At 39.3% G+C, this 16,725-nt stretch overlaps 1 long non-coding RNA gene across 1 annotated transcript; it reads left to right on the top strand.

Moving 5' to 3' along the window:
- Positions 1-2,566: 2,566 nt before the first annotated feature.
- On the top strand, positions 2,567-10,986 carry LOC136879159 (uncharacterized). The gene is made up of 2 exons (XR_010860903.2): positions 2,567-3,062; positions 10,427-10,986. It is a non-coding gene; the product is annotated as an uncharacterized lncRNA (long non-coding RNA).
- Positions 10,987-16,725: the final 5,739 nt, after the last annotated feature.

The following is a 16,725-nucleotide window of genomic DNA, read 5'->3' as shown; positions in this document are numbered from 1 at the left end:
AGGATCGAACCTGCCAAGTTGGGGTCAGGAAGCCAGCGCCTCTACCGTCTGAGCCACTCAGCCCAGCATATAATAAAGAGAGAGCGTGAATTTTGTTAGTTTGTATATATCTGGAGGGTAATATCAGAAACTACTGGACCGATTCTAAAAATCCTTTTTTTTTAATGTAAATATATATTATCCCTGAGAGACATGGGCTGTATTTTATTTTCAAAATAATTCGAGGTGGGGGGACGATGAGGGAGATATCAAAATAATAGGCTAATATAGGCGAAATATTGAATTTGTCGTGCAACGACAAGACTAAGCTCATTTTAAGCCCCTTGACCCAAAGAACAAATCTCGGTAAGCCCTATGGGCTCGAAAACCATGTTTTAAGGCCCTAAAATCGACCGTTATGGAGATATTGGCACCATACTACCCCTGCTCTCGGAATTGGATAAGAAAATGAACTGCCTTAACCATGGCAACGCCAGCTCCAGGATTCTACAGCGGCAAGATTATTAAGGGTTATAAATTTCATGTTGTTGGTCCGTATTGAACTGAGAATAACATATGAGTAACAACACAGTAAAGGTTTCCACCTATTCAATACTAATATATTCACAATATTTTAAAAATTACATGGTACTAGTTTCGACCCATCTAGGGTCATCATCAGCCATATCAAAGCAAAGATCACTTTTTGATGAAATCCTAAGAACATGTAAATTTTTAACAGTAAGATTATTATGGAATAACAAGTGAATGTGGTAAATGAAATGAACTGAGATGTTAGTATGGGACAGGTGAGTAATAGCTAATAAATATACAAGGAATATACATAAGAGGTTTGGAAACAAAGTATAAAAGCCATATATATAAACTTATATGTGTCATTTTACATTGCATTCTTCATTATAAGGACTTACTGTTTTCCATGATTATATAATTTTTTACAACACTAAGCCCCCTTTTATACTTTGTTTCCAAACCTCTTATGTATATTCCTTGTATATTTTAGGTTCCCTATGGGAATCAACATCTACATCATTTGATGGCCAGGCAGGCATCAATTTTTTGAAAATGAGACATAGCTCTCATAGTGCATTGGCACTGCTGGTGGCTTCAAGTAGCCTATGCAGTGGCCTCCACGGTATGCACTAGCCTTGCGTCTTGGGGTGGTGTGCTAAGTCCCAACTGACGAGCCTAACTTAGCACACGAGGGTGAAACGCAGGCAACCAAGAATGAGTTAGCTGGAAAATTTATAATGTCCAATAACGGACCATTTATATTGGTATTACGAATGACAGAGCACTGGCCCAGACTGGCTCGTGCGATGACGTCACGGGCTTCTTATGTTCGAGCCTTTCAAAGCCCATTGCAGCCTTCTGCCGAAGCAGCTCATGGCTAGGCCTCTCTGCAAGACTCTGATCTGTTCTAGTCTACAAGATACCAGGGAGTAAGTATATTGCCCACCTAGGTAAGGAAGAGCTTACTGTCATTATATGGATGCTCCTCTCCAACAGTAAATAATTATTCTCTAGCCCATAGATAGATAGATAGATAGATAGATAAGGAATGGGTGAAAAGCAGGGTTCCACACGTAGGTCTTCTCGAGCCCATTTATCCTTAACGAGTTGCATACAGAGCAGGCTGGCTTCTGCTCTGAATGAGGATTTAGTGAACAAGTGCAATGCTGAGTCCCTCATCAAGATGGATTTCAGAGAAAAATGAAGACTGGTGTAAAGTTTGCAGATTTACAATTAAGTATTTATTATTTTCCACCTAGTCGATACAATGATTGCTTAAGGCAATTTAATGGTTAAAAAGTGGTACATGTTTCGTATTTTATCAACATCTTCAGCCACATAACACTGTTTAGATGAAAAATATATAAATTGACAAAGTAATGGTTAAGAGGAAGTGTCCTTAAAATTAAAATTTGCCAAGGAAGATGTTCAGTAAATTTCCCAAATTCTTTGAAATTATTTAAGAAAAGACTAGGTAAACAACTGGTATGGAATCTGCCACCTGGGTGAATACTCTAATTATCAGTGGTGAATGAATGATTAAACGCATTTTATATACGCAAACAGTGAGGTACGTTACTATTATTTCAACACAGGCAAGAACGAAGTCGGACAACACTAATGAACAGCCGTTTCAGGCTGTAAGAGTAAGAGTGAATTCAAGAAAAAACGTTGGGGGAGAAAAGAGGTGAACGGTAAGTCTATTGGTAACACAACTGAACCCATCTTGCCATCTGAAGGCTAAACGTTAATGGCACCAACGAAAAGTACTGTGAATTTCAAGTTTCCCGCAATTTGGCATTTCAATACGGTATTTATTTGTGAATCGTATTCGTGCAGCCAATCGTGAAATCTTAATTTACCGTTTCGATGTGAGCATATTTCGGCGTCAAACGTCGAGTTTAAAGGATTTCCTCCTGCATGAATTTTAGAAATCGTTAACAATATTCTGCAAGAAGCATGGTAATTTGAATGTGTCACAATGCATGTGTTTGAGTTTCAAGTTCGAGTGTTAATGAGTGAATTTGTAAGGTTATATGAGTACCCGCTCATTCTCTTTGCGCGTATCCGTACAGCACATGGCGTTCTTTAGGTCCTTGTGGTTCATATGTTTATAATAGTTGTGATTCGAGTGATAGATATATTCGTTCCTAAATAATTATTCTCCTAAAACTTCTAGGGTGTTGGGCGCAAGGTGTCGGTGTTCCTAACCAGAACGAAAACAAATGGGAAAAAGGCAAAGAACTAGTTCACTGTGGAGCTATTTCACGTACATCGACGGTAACGTAGCGAAATGCGATATATGTGATCACCAGTTATCTCACAGATCAACTACTTCCAATTTGAAAAGACATATGGAAAGAAAGCATAACATAGACCCAGACAGTTTGAAGCCTAAAGAAAGTAATGTTACGTATATTCTTACCCATCCTGATATCAAGGACGATGAAATATGTGAGGAGTTAGTGGAAATGGATGAAAATAACTTTGTCGAACAAAGTGACACTGAAACTTCCAAAGCTTCCAAAGGAGTTACAAGAGTTATTCACGTAAGTTTATTAAATGTCACTTACCTACACGAAATGATAGTGATCAAGTGATTTTAAAAATATCAGTTGGAGATTTGAGTTTTGTCTCTCGCATTCAACGAACATTGCAATGAATTCATGGTACCTTAATCTTATATCCTGAGCACTAAGTCGTTGATGTACCGGTACTTTGGTTAGTTATCGTTAGCATTTGATAGATTGCTTGCCATTTGATAAACTTTTCGTTATTCTTGAATATGATCTGGATTTCTTTTTGACGTCCAGAAAATGAGTAACAGAGACTAAGAATACGTGATATTCCAAAGCATCGACAGTAGTTGAGGTTATTTTCACTTATGGTCGTCAAATACTTTGTTTTCTAGTATAGGCCTATAGCAGCTTTCCCTGCCTTTGAGTAACATGAGAGAATCGTAGGATTACGCTCCCCTAAGGAGTTCATAGTAGCCTATTTAGATTGGTATAATAGTTTGAGCTGGAAAATAGGTTATCCTATTGCTGACTATTTTTTCACTTACTCATAACAAACCTAAGAGCCTATATAGGAGACAACAAAATGTATTGCATTAACCATATAGATTTTGTCCTGAAGTGTGCAGCAGCTATATGCATCGCTTCCCTGGCAATCATTAGGTTCTGCTCAGAACTTGAACACAGATATAACGGACACTGATGCATGTATTTCACTCGGTTATTCACTATAGATGGGTGTCTTCCTATGGGAAACCCTACTGTGTAGGGGTACCTACCCACAGTAGTGCTTAAACAGTGACCTCTGTACACTCTGTTTCTCATTGTTGCCTGCAAGGCAGGCATATTCCCAGTCAGAATAGCAGAGGGCTATGGCCGAGGTCCTAAGAACCTGTCTCTCTAATTTCTGTAGAATGTTGTTCATAATTCTTGTACAAGTGGCAGTATATGCTCACCTAAGCAAAGTCTTAACTCCTGCTGTAAACAAGCCAGTGGTGAAAAATAACACACACACTTGAACCGATTATAACCCCATTTGCTGTAAAGAAACCAATCCTCAGTTGGTAGCAGTTCCTACATCCCTAGCAACAAACAATCATCATACAGCGGCACATGTGGGAGCCTGATACTGGGGTGCATTTCAATAAATTTTACCAAAACTCTGCCACATAGGCCTATTTGCTGAACAGAGATTTATTTCTCTGCCATCTGGTAGAGTGAAATTGAACATTGAAATTGACTTCCAAGCAGCCTAAATGGCATAAAATCAGAATACCTGCACAAGGTAGTTTAGGTCATATGGTTATTATTATTATTATTATCATCATCATCATCATTCCAGATCATTGATATTGAAGCATAATGTAAGCTCGGTTATTCCTTCGCTGGTTCCTATGTAAGTACACTCATGTTCTTAAAAGGCAGAACACCTTAAAAGACTAGAAATAGGAAGTTCATATTCACAGGACATGTTCATTAGTATGTTTTGCAGAAACTATTAACATTTCAGTCACCTAGGTTCAGCATGTGTCCTGATGCTTAGTAGGCAGAGTCCTCCATGGGCACTGATAACTTGTTCCATGCGTGATGGCATTGACACGTATAAGGCGCGAATGGCGTCAATGGGGTATAGCCACCTATGCTGCATTCACCTGGTTCCACAATTCATCTTTGTTGGTTGGCATTGGGTCACAGCGTTGCATCCGTCATTTCACCATATCCCACACATTTTCGATTGGCGACAAGTCCGGTGATCGGGCGGGCCAGGTCAACAGTCTGACATCTTGTGACAAGAAGGCACGTGTTCGTGTAACATGTGGTCGCGCATTGTCCAACTGAAATACGGTGTCTGGGGTGTCGTGCAGAAAGGGTATGGCTACAGGTCGCAGGATGTCATTCACGTAGGTCAAACTGGTCACACTGCCCTGGACACGATCCAACTGTGATTTGTGGTTGTACCCAATAGCGCCCCACACCATAAGGCCTTGAGTTGGTGCTGTATGTCTTGTGCGAATGCAGTTAATGTGATGCCTCTCCCCCTGTCTGCGGCGAACCAAAATGTGGCCATCATTTTCAAACAAATAGAACCTGGATTCGTTGGAAAATGCTATCTGTTGTCATTTCTGTCCCCATTGACGTTCCATACATCATTGTAGTCTAGCATGTTTATGCACAATAGTCAAAGGTAGGCAGAAAAGTGGACGATGCACCGGTAACCCAGATTGTAATAAACGGCGACAGACTGTCACTCCTGATAATGTACGATGTGTTACACTGTTCCACTATTGCGCCAGAGCCGTGGAGGACGCAGGTCTATCCTGCAATGCCATTAGGATGAGGTGTCTATCTTCTCGGGAGTCGGTCTGGGTGGTGCAACCAGACCCATCTCATTGTGTTCTACAGCCTTCTGTTAACCATTCTGTTCACACCCGTTGCACTGCCGACCCACTTCATCCCACACGAGCAGCAATTTCGAGGCATCCTGCACGTATGATCAAGTCACACTAATCCATTACCTTTGGTTTATAGCGACAACGGGAGCCACAGGCACATTTACGTGTCAGTGGTGGTGCACCGAGATATCGATGTGGACCTTGAGCCTGAGAGTCGACTTGGTTCAAGTGCTAATCATTTCTTTAGAACATACTAATGCACGTGTCCTGTGAATATGAACTTCCTATCTCTAGTCTTTCAAGGTGTTCTGGATTTTATGAACATGAGTGAATTTTCTACACAGATTTCATTACTTTGTCTTGCTGTTCATCAGAAGTTGATTAATGGATTGACTGACACATCTTAATGTATAGAATTCATAGTATGTGTCAAAGTCTTTCCCTAACTTATCCAGCTTTCCCTCTTTGTGGAGTTTCTTAGTGAACCTATTGATGTCCAAATTATGCCTTTCTTAGTTTCTAAAGAGATTTTGTTTTCGAAACTGAGAGTAAAATCTGAGATATTCTTTTCACTTACAGCATATAGAGCCATTTTCCTTACAATGTGTTCAAGTACCTCATAATGAAATGTTCTTTTCAAAGATTTCTTTTGGAGGGTCCAATGATCTATTAGGAAACATGTAGGACAACTACCAGAGATAAGCAGATAATATCTGTCCTATGAGGACATAGGGCATTAAAGATATAGTCTCCACCTTCTGTCATTTTACATAACAGCAATAATGTTCGACTCTCACTTCTTGTGGTACCAGTACACATTGAAATATTGTGTACAGAGGGTTACATCATTTTTGATAATGGGTCCCGAGTTCTGCTGGACATCCTTTAAAGGCACATGATTTCCGATCTCTGCGTGTCTTTTTGAACAACCAAATGTCCAAACCCATTGAATCTCACATCATGCAGAATTCTCAGGTGACTTGACTGTGACATCACTGATCTTTCCCTGGGTGTTTGACTTCCAGTAAAAATAATTTCAAGTATCTTGACAGTTACCGGAAATTTAAAATATCAAGGACATTGCTACCATGTGCTTGTAAAGCACCCAAAAATTTACAATTTGCTGTATTAATTTGAGTGAAAAGAATCCAGTACGATTTTTCCCCTCAGACTTGCGTACTTGCATACTGATGTGATATTATGGTCAACTCCTATCATATGACCGCTGTATACATTTAGGAGCTTTGGTTGTATAGTAACCTGTTCATTGGTGCTCTTACTCCACCTTGAAATGTAGGGATTGCAACAACTATCAAGGTATCTATCTCATTGATTAGTAGCTTATACCAGGTAAAGCATTCACTGGCATTTTGGAAGGGAGGGTATCAGTGGTTGAGAGGAAGTTGGATGAAAACCAGTGTGGTTTCAGACCACAGAGGGGCTGTCAGTATCAGATTTTCAGTATGCGCCAGGTAATTGCAAAATACTACGAGAGGAATAGACAGTTGTGTTTATGTTTCGTAGATCTAGAGAAAGCATATGACAGGGTACCAAGGGAAAAGATGTTTACCATAGTGGGGGACTATGGGATCAAGGGTAGATTATTAAAATCAATCAAAGGCATTTATGTTGACAGTTCGGCTGCAGTGAGAATTGATGGTAGAATGAGTTCTTGGTTCAGGGTACTTACAGGGGTTAGACAAGGCTGTAATATTTCACCTTTGTTGTTTACATGGATCGTCTGCTGAAAGGTATAAAGTGGCATAGAGGGATTCAGTTAGGTGGAAATGTAGTAGGCAGTCTGGCCTATGCTGACGACTTGGTCTTCATGGCAGATTGTGCTGAAAGCCTGCAGTCCAATATCTTGGAACTTGAAAATAGGTGCAATGAGTATGGTATGAAAATTAGCTTTTTGAAGACTAAATTGATGTCAGTAGGTAAGTAATTCAACAGAATTGAATGTCAGATTGGTGATACAAAGCTGGAACAGGTAGGTAATTTGAAGTATTTAGGTTAAGTGTTCTCCCAGGATGGTAATATAGTCGATAAGTGAGATTTAATCAAGGTGTAGTAAAGCTAATACAGTGAACCTGCAGTTGTGATCAGCAGTATTCTGTAAGAAGGAAGTCAGCTCCCAGACGAAACTATCTTTACATTGGTCTGTTTTCAGTCCAAGTTTATTCCTAAGTTAGAAGTAACAGACATGAAAGTTGCAAGAATGATTGCTGGTACAAACAGGTGGGAACAATGGCAGGATGGTACTTCGAATGAGGAGATAAAGGCTAAATTAGGAATGAACTCAATGGATGAAGCTGTACGCATAAACTGTCTTTGGTGGTGGGGTCATGTGAGGCGAATGGAGGAGGATAGTTATGAATTTCATTGGGTTCCGTATTGAAGTGGGATTACAGTAATTAAAATTCTTTCACGGTCCACCTATTCAATACAATGACGTTTTATTGTGATTCAGTTTCATGTCACGATGGTACTAGTTTTGGCATCTATGTGCCATCATCAGCCTTAAGTACAAATTAAACAATTATAGAGTAGGATAGGTTACTTAGGACAATAGTGGACTCTGGTATGGAGTGTAAGAGAAGTAGAAGGAGACCAAGACGACGATGGTTAGGCTCAGTTTCTAACGATTTAAAGATAAGAGGTATAGAAATAATCGAGTCCACAGCACTAGTTGCAAATACAGGATTATGGTGTCATTTAGTAAATTCAGAGAGGCTTGCAGACTGAACACTGAAAGGTATAATGGTCTATAACGATGATGTTTGTTTGTATGTATGTATGTATGTATGTTCTTTTGGAGTCTGGCCCCGCGGTGTAGGGGGCAACGCGTTCGCCTGTCACCCGGCAGCCCCGGGTTCGTTTCCCGACTGTGTCAGGGTTTTTTAATTGTAAATGGGTGTTTGTATCGTCTTTAATGTTCTTTTCCTCACGTTCACCACTTTACACTTGCGCCATTTACATAATACACGCAGGTGGTATTTGATAGTGTTCAAATACGTCAGCCTAATGTCGGTAGATTTACTGGCGCGTAAAAGGCAGACCAACGCTGCTAATACAGTAAGATAGATATATATATATGGCATTTGATATAACCACACTCTATTCATCAGTGTTCCACATCTTCTAGAAGGACTACATTTTCACGTGAAAATCAAACATAACTTTCAAACACTTGAAATAAACTCGTCTCATAGTAGCTTCAAGCAGCACACTAACATCTGTTTGCAACAGTTATATCAGATAATATTTTAGACCAATCAACTTGCTGAGGATAACATCATAACATTCGCCTTTTCTCTTAACCAATCTTTCAATGTTGGAACGCAATATATAAACAAAATTCACCCTCAAGTTTACGTTGGTAACTGCCGCAGCGAATATATACTGATTTTTATAACGAAGAGGATCCACTTCAGTACCAGACTTGTCCCGTTTTTTAGAACTTTATATCGACACAAATTCTCTTTTAGACATGATTTTAAATTAGTTTACAATAATTTTAGTAGGTGTTGTATGTCCCAATATCATATTTTATAACCAGTATTTTGTAACTTTAATATCATAAGAAATCACAGTTCAATTTTTACAAATTATAAATGTCATTGTCCTTTTAAATGTTTGTTTTAAGATTAAATTAATATGGCTGATGATGCCCAATAAGAAGGCCAAAACATGTCCCCATAATATTCAGATTTTCTATGTCTAATTAACCACATAACGTGGTACTGATTGTATTGAATAGGTTGAACAATACTCCTTTTGTAAACTAAGTGAGATCGCTGTTTTCAATACGGACCAAAAATGAGAGTGATGATTTGTAAAAGAACTCCTACGGGACTAAATTCCGGCACCTTGGTGTCTCCGAAAACCGTAAAAGTAGTTGGTGAGATGTAATGCAAATAACTATTATTATTATTATTATTATTATTATTATTATTATTATTATTATTATTATTATTATTATTATCTTTGCTACGGAATAGAAATTGCCTGCGAAATCTCAAGGTTGCATGGATCTCGTGATTCTGGAAAGAGTGAAGTCACATTTCCTGGAAGTTGCACTTGCGCTATCAAAGTATGCCCCTTTGAGACTAACATGTCAACCCTCGAGGGAAACCTTTTTGATGGAGGACCTTCGAATCAGCTTCCCACTCCCATCATTGGAAAACTGGTCAAGATTCTTACAAGAAAGGAAACTGTAAACCGAAGAAATATGGCCCGAGTTTTTTTTCACAATTGGCTTTATGTCACACCGACACTGATAGGTCTTATGGTGATGATGGGACAGGAAAGGGCTAGGAGTGGGAAGGAAGCGGCCGTGGCCTTAATTAAGGTACAGCCCCAACATTTACCCGGTGTGAAAATGGGAAACCACAGAAAACCATCTTCAGGGCTGCTGACAGTGGGGTTCAAACCCACTATCGCTTGCGCGCCCCTAACCGTACGTTCAACTTGCTCGGTGGCCTGAGTTTTACATTACAAGTGCAATGATGGATTAAATGCGGACATGACCTAACATACCCCTCTGCCATATCGTAACATGACTAGCAGTGCATTGTTACCATCACAAGATATACTGGACTAACAGGTTTCATGAACCCTAACATAAATTTGTGTGTAAACTCTGCAGTCAGTACTGTGACAAATATATTGTTAGTTGTGCTGAAAGAATAGACTCAATTAGCCACTAGGCCTATTGCAAAAACTAAGTCAGTATTATTTTGTATGCACACATCTGCATGTTTCTTGAATTATTAAAAACTAAATGTTAAATTTTAAGATACTATTGCCCATTAATTCTTGAAGGGCTGTAGGTTATTGTAGGATAAGGCGAGATGTTTATTTCAATGATTTCCCTGTATTATCGTGAATGTAGACTGATTTTTTTGTAAAATGATAGTATTACATGACTAAAAGGAAATATCTTCTAAGATATATATGAATGAAGATATTGAAGTATTTGTAACATGTTTACTTTTATTTCAGGGTACTGCCGATGACCATAAGTATTCTGCCAGTGAAGAAATTGTCGTTCCTCAAGAATCAGTATACTCTGTACCATCTCGCCCACGCTTTGAAACAACACCTAAAGTCACCAAAGTTATGTCTTTGAAACCTTCTACAAAAGAACTGGTTGACTTGGCTAATAATATTACAAGAAAAACCAATAATGTTTCTATAGAAAACAAGACTGAAGACGAATTTGATATAGCTGGGAGAAAGTTATCATATGATCTAAGATCAATAAGTATCCAGCAACGAGTGTTCGCTGAAAAACTAGTTAGTGACATTGTATATTTTGCAAAACTAGGAAGATTGAATGAGAACTCTTGTATTGATGTAGGGTCACTTTCTAACAGAACTGAACCTGATGTTAATTGTGAGGATTCTTCTAATTAGAAATAGATTTTCAAATTAAATCCCATGTACAAATCACCAGCTTGAACTTTGTTTTGTTTAATTTTAGTTTGTTTTTCAACTCTCTGGGCTTTAATACCATTATAAATGGTCCCTTATTGGACATTATAAATTTTCCAGCTAACTCATTCCTGGTTGCCAGTGTTTCGCCCTTGTGTGCTAGGTTGGGCTCGTCAGTTGGTACCTAGCACACCTACCAAGACGCATGGCTAGTGCATACCGTGCAGGCCACTGCGTAGGCTACCTGAAGCCACAGGCAGTGCCAGTGCACTATGAGAGACTTTGTCTCACTGCCAAAAATTGATGCCTGCTTGGCCATCAGATGATATAGATGTTGATTCCCATAGGGAATCTGAAATATTTGTCCTGAATGAGTAAATTTATAATACCAATATAAATGGTCCCTTATTGGACATTATAAATTTTCCAGCTAACTCATTTCTGGTTGCCAACTTTTCACCCTCGTGTGCTAGGTTGGGCTCGTCAGTTGGTACCTAGCACACCTACCAAGACGCATGGCCTACGCAGTGGCCTCCACGGTATGCACTAGCCATGGGAATCAACATCTATATATTACTGGACTTTATAAAGTTTAATACGTAGCAATCAGATAAGAGGCAAGTCGAGTCTATTAGAAATATGTAAGAGGCTCATGGGAACTATGATCTAATCCACACCAATGTCAAAATTGAGACACTATACTAAACACAGAACAACTATGAACACGAGGAAGGAGCCAGATTTGCTCGTCCATCTGTGCCATCCAATGGAATAGTGCGGCGTTGTCTGGATAAATAAATGAATGCGCTGGCGAGTTGTGTTCAATATCAATATTTCTTTTCACACTTGAGAATTATTACGGATTCAGTTGTTTTCGTGATACAGTAAAACCTCTCTATAACGGACACCTTCGGGACCGAAAAAAAAATGTCCATTATGAAGGGGTGACCGCCCGAGAGAGGTTACGAAACTGGTACCATTAAACATAAGTTGGAACACAATAACCCATGTATTGTATGTGTTAACAATTCCCACAAATGTACCTTTAATTGTATACTGTATACAGTATTGTACAATATACTGCACTGTACTCAAATGAGAAAGTTGTAGATGGGCTGCTGCGGCTGCGATGTACTGTATTAAAGAGACAAAAACACTTCTATGGAAACCTCTATTGAGCACACTGTACACTATTACCGTTCACCATGTTAAAATTAAGAAGAACATAAAAGTTTTTGAAACTAAATCAATATGTAGATGCAGCAATCTCTAGCACAGTACAGTAAAACATTAGCACTTAAAAAATTCCTTTATGTTGGTTTGTTTTGTCCATTTCGGTTTAGTAATGATGTTTTTACTATGTGCAATCAAATTCTGGGTCAAATTTACACCTTTTTCGTTTTTGTTTATAATAAAATTCTTTCAGTCACTTAACAAAGCTGAGAGCCTCACTGTACGAGGTTAATGGCAGCACATTAATTTTCATATTTTCTTTAAAGTCGTTATTAGCATCACCTCCACTCCCGCTTTCGTCAGAATCTTCATTTTTGTCCTTCTTCCCTTGGATTGACAGAAGAATCGTTTTCGTGTCTCCACTCTCACACTCTATTGGAATATCTGAATCAATTTCGATATAGGTGTTCACTTGTACACTCTAAACTGCTGCATTAATCAACTGTTGAGTTGTTTCCATGATGTCAGGAAGGGTATCCTATTCTTCTTCGGGATGTCCACCACTAGCGGGAAACCCAGCCTTCAGAAAGCAGTTACGAATTGTTGAGGCTGTAACGTTTTTCCACGCATTGGTTATCCACAAAATTGCTTGGAGAACATTCAGTCCCTTTGTCAGTGTTTGAAGGGTTACTTCATTTCCGTTAAGTTCTAATACTATGTGTTTTATCACAAACTGTCTCTACATAACCTTGAAGTTCTGGATCATTCCTTGGTCAAGCGGCTGAGAAACTGATGTTACATTTGGTGGGGAAAAGACAATCTTTACATTTTGCAACTTAATTGTATCCGGATGCGATGCTGCATTATCGAGGAATAATAACACTTTTCACTCCTGGCGTATCATTTTTCTGTCCAATTGTCCTAGTCACTCTGTCATTTTTTCTCTGGTCATCCATGCTTTCCTATTCGCTTTCCATTCAATGCCAAACTTCGTAACGTCCATATTCTTAAAACACCTTGGTTTTGCAGCTTTTCCTATCACAAGGGGCTTCTCCCGTTCTCCACTCATACTTGCACATAACAAGACTGTAAGACGTTTTTTCGCAACTTTTCCACCAGTACAACGATTTCCTTTGAAACACAAAGTTTTGTCGGGTAAAGCACGGAAAAATAATGCAGTTTCATTGGCATTCAAAATATTTTCTGGAGCATACCCGTCTATGGTTGATGGTAATTTTTCTTGCCAGTTTTCATATTAACACTGGATGATTCTCCGCAAATCACTCTGACGTTGATACCATGCCGCTTTCTGAATCTTTCTAGCCAGCCATTCGAGGCTTTGAAATCTCCCAGTACCTAATTCTGCCGCGAATTCTAACGCTTTTGCTTGTATCATTGGTCCTGACACAGGGACCACTCTAGTGTTGCCTTGTCAATGAGAGGTTCACTACCACTTTAAAACAGTTTAATGCACTGTTCGTTGCCATTTAAATGCCATTCTTTCACTAGTTCCTCTTGCTTTTTCACTATTTCAGCTGCATGCGTCTTTCCAATCTTGAACACTTCGGACAGTTTACGCACACCACATTTCTCACGTTCATAATAGTCTATTATGCCTACCTTTTCTTTTAGAGTTAAAAACTTCCTTGGAGCGATGTTTACACCAACTTACTAATGTAAAACTGAACGCATCAAAAGCCCAAGAGTCAATGAAAAGTAACCTGACAGTGAAGGTACGAATTCCAGCGCTGTCGAGCATGTCAGATCACACAACTTCTGGAAGTGATAGCGTAGCTTAGTGTTGCCTTCCAAGAATGTGTACAGCCTGGACCAAAAGTTACGGTGTCTGTACAGGACACAAATACAGTATTTTTGAAAAAGAAAGTGTCCATTAGGAGAGGCTTAATTGGAGTTTCTCGTGGCTATAGTGTTTCCGCGTCCGTAATAAAGGGTGTCCATATAAGAGGGGTAAATTACTCATACACAATATGGTATTTAATTACGGACCTAGAAAATCGTCCGCCAATGAGGGGTGTTCGTTAAGGCACGTTTTACTGTGCTATGTGACAGCACTAAAAATTCTGAAGCTGTCCATCCTAACTCCATGATTATACGACCAGGCGTTCAAGAGATGCCATCTGCCCTTGAATTGAAGGGATAATTTCAACATCTGCTTCTCCCACATGAGTGAGAAAGATAAGAAGGTGCCAAAATATTTACGTTCAATGGGGAAGTGTGTTTGGAGAAGCTCTCGCAAGGAAATATAAGCTAGTGACAGTATTGCGGTATCAAGTTAGTGTAGTGGAAGTTTAATACCTGTTGTGAGGTGAAGTTTTGTATTCATAATGTCTCTTCGCAAGCCAAGTAGCAGTCGAACACTTGATAGTGGTATTACTCATAAAGTTTTACACAGTCAGGTCAGAAATATAATTTACATCATGTATGGCTTTTTAAATAAACTTTCAAATACAGAAGACCGCGAGAACACAAATTTTTCTCAAATCCAGGAGCTGACAGATAAAGCCTGCAGTGTGAGCGTCCAATATTATTTCCGAGGACAGAATGAATGTTGTAGGGAATAAGACCGCATTTAGATCACCGGGTAAACATAGCACAATTTAGAAACTTGCAACAAATTTGCATGATTTTGAAAAGTGTGTTTTATGCCACACAATATTTGACTTGTACGATAATGGAGAATTTTCAACAGCTAAGAAATTGGTGTACTTAATGAAGGAGAAAATGTACTATAAGGGCTCTGCAACTTTCATGTACACGTTATTGAAATGCCTCTGTTTCAAATACGAGCGAACCAGTGACGGTAGGAAATTCCTCTTAGAAGAAAGCAACATTGTTGCTACCAGACTAAAATGTTTGCATACTCTATGAACCTCTGGCAATGCCAGTTGCACAACTCCCAATAATTTTGCACTTCATTTGCCGTATGTTCTTCTATGGGTTTTAGTATAATAAACCTAACATGTATTCGAAAACATGTTAAAATCAACCATCTTCGGTCATTCGCTGTACTGGCAAAATTTATTGGAATACACGTTTCCATATGAGAACGTAATTTCACACAATAACTGCTGATATACTATCAAGCTTACACTTGTAGTTACTGGAACGCACATGAGAATTGGTCTCAAGATTCTTGCAAGAGTCTCGAGATCTGTGATGTCAGTATCACCATCAAAGTTGCTTCCAGGAATCAACACTGAGTGCTTCTCAGTAGTGAAATCAAGCTGATAAAGAGAATTTTGCTAAGTGTGTATTTTCTTATGGTTCATGATGTGGGTTTCTGTAGTCACATCCTAGTTCGTGAACCATGGCAAGGGCTGAGTGGCCTAGTAAGTGGTCCTGAGAGTTAGGATACTAGTTGCTATGAAATGGGAGTGGGCATCTCGGACATATTCTGAGTCGTGGCCCTCCTTGTGCTCACGCGGCTAGGACTACACAATCCACTGTGGTCCCTAACCGTTAGAGGAGAGATCCTCACTTGGACTATGTGCAGGTAGAGTAGCATCCTGCTTCATGAATTTACCGAGCTCAGAACATTTTAAGCAAGCCTCGGACCTATGGGAGTAATGCGGTCCCACTCATTTGACAGACGAGGGATTCCTTGGAAACAACTTGGTGAACGAAATAGAATTCGATGAGGAGCTATCAATGTTAATGGGGCTTATGGAAGAAAGAAAGTAGAACTGGCTGAGTCAGCAAAGAGGATGCATCCGGATGTGCTAGAAGTAAGTGATATTCAGGTAAGGGGAGAAAATGAGGAAGCGATAGATTATAAAGTGTACTTGACGGGTGTTAAAAAGGGAAGGGCAGAGTATGGGGTAGGACTGTTTATCAGCAATACTATTGCACGCAACATAGTTTCTGTTAGGCACGTAAATGAGCGATTGATGTTTGTAGATTTAGCAGTTAGAGGAATTAGGACGAGAATTGTCTCGGTGCATTCACCATGTGAGGGTGCAGGTGAGGATGAAGTTGACAAGTTTTATGAAGCATTGAGTGACATCGTAGTCAGGGTGAACAGCAAGGATAGGATAGTGCTAATGGGCGATTTCAATGCGAGAGTTTGAAATAGAACTGAAGGATACGGAAGGGTGATTGGAAAATATGGAAATATGGAAGCTAATGGGAATGGGAAACGCTTCCTGGAATTATGTGCTAGTATGGGTTTAGCAGTTACGAATATATTCTTCAAGCATAAGGCTATTCACTGCTACACATGGGAGACTAGAGGTACCAGATCTATAATAGACTAAATCTTAACCGACTTCGAATTCAGGAAGTCTGTTAGGAATGTACAGGTTTTTCGGGGATTTTTCGATGATGCAGACCACTATCTGATCTGTAGTGAACCAGTATTTCTAATGCCTAGGGTAGAAGCAGCCAATTTGCTCCCTAGTGCCCAGTGGAATCTATTCCAAGATCAAATTATTAATAGACTTTTTGGCCTACTTTTGCTGAAACAACTTTCCTTAGAGAAAAATTTGAACACTTTAGAATAAAAACTAACTCAGCTCCATGGAAAAATCAGTTTAAAGAGACTAGTTTGTCAAACATGAACAAAAATACAGTCACGAATTTAGTTATTGATTCTGAAGCCGCCATCAACAAAATGCCGCTAGAACAACACGACAAACTCAGATTTGAAGTAAAAAGAAAGTTGGACAAAATCTTTA

This window comes from Anabrus simplex, chromosome 8, assembly GCF_040414725.1.
Source record: "Anabrus simplex isolate iqAnaSimp1 chromosome 8, ASM4041472v1, whole genome shotgun sequence".
NCBI classification, from domain to species: domain Eukaryota; kingdom Metazoa; phylum Arthropoda; class Insecta; order Orthoptera; family Tettigoniidae; genus Anabrus; species Anabrus simplex.
The sequence above is the reverse complement of the archived record's forward strand: the minus strand, read 5'-3'. Positions and strand labels throughout refer to the sequence as shown.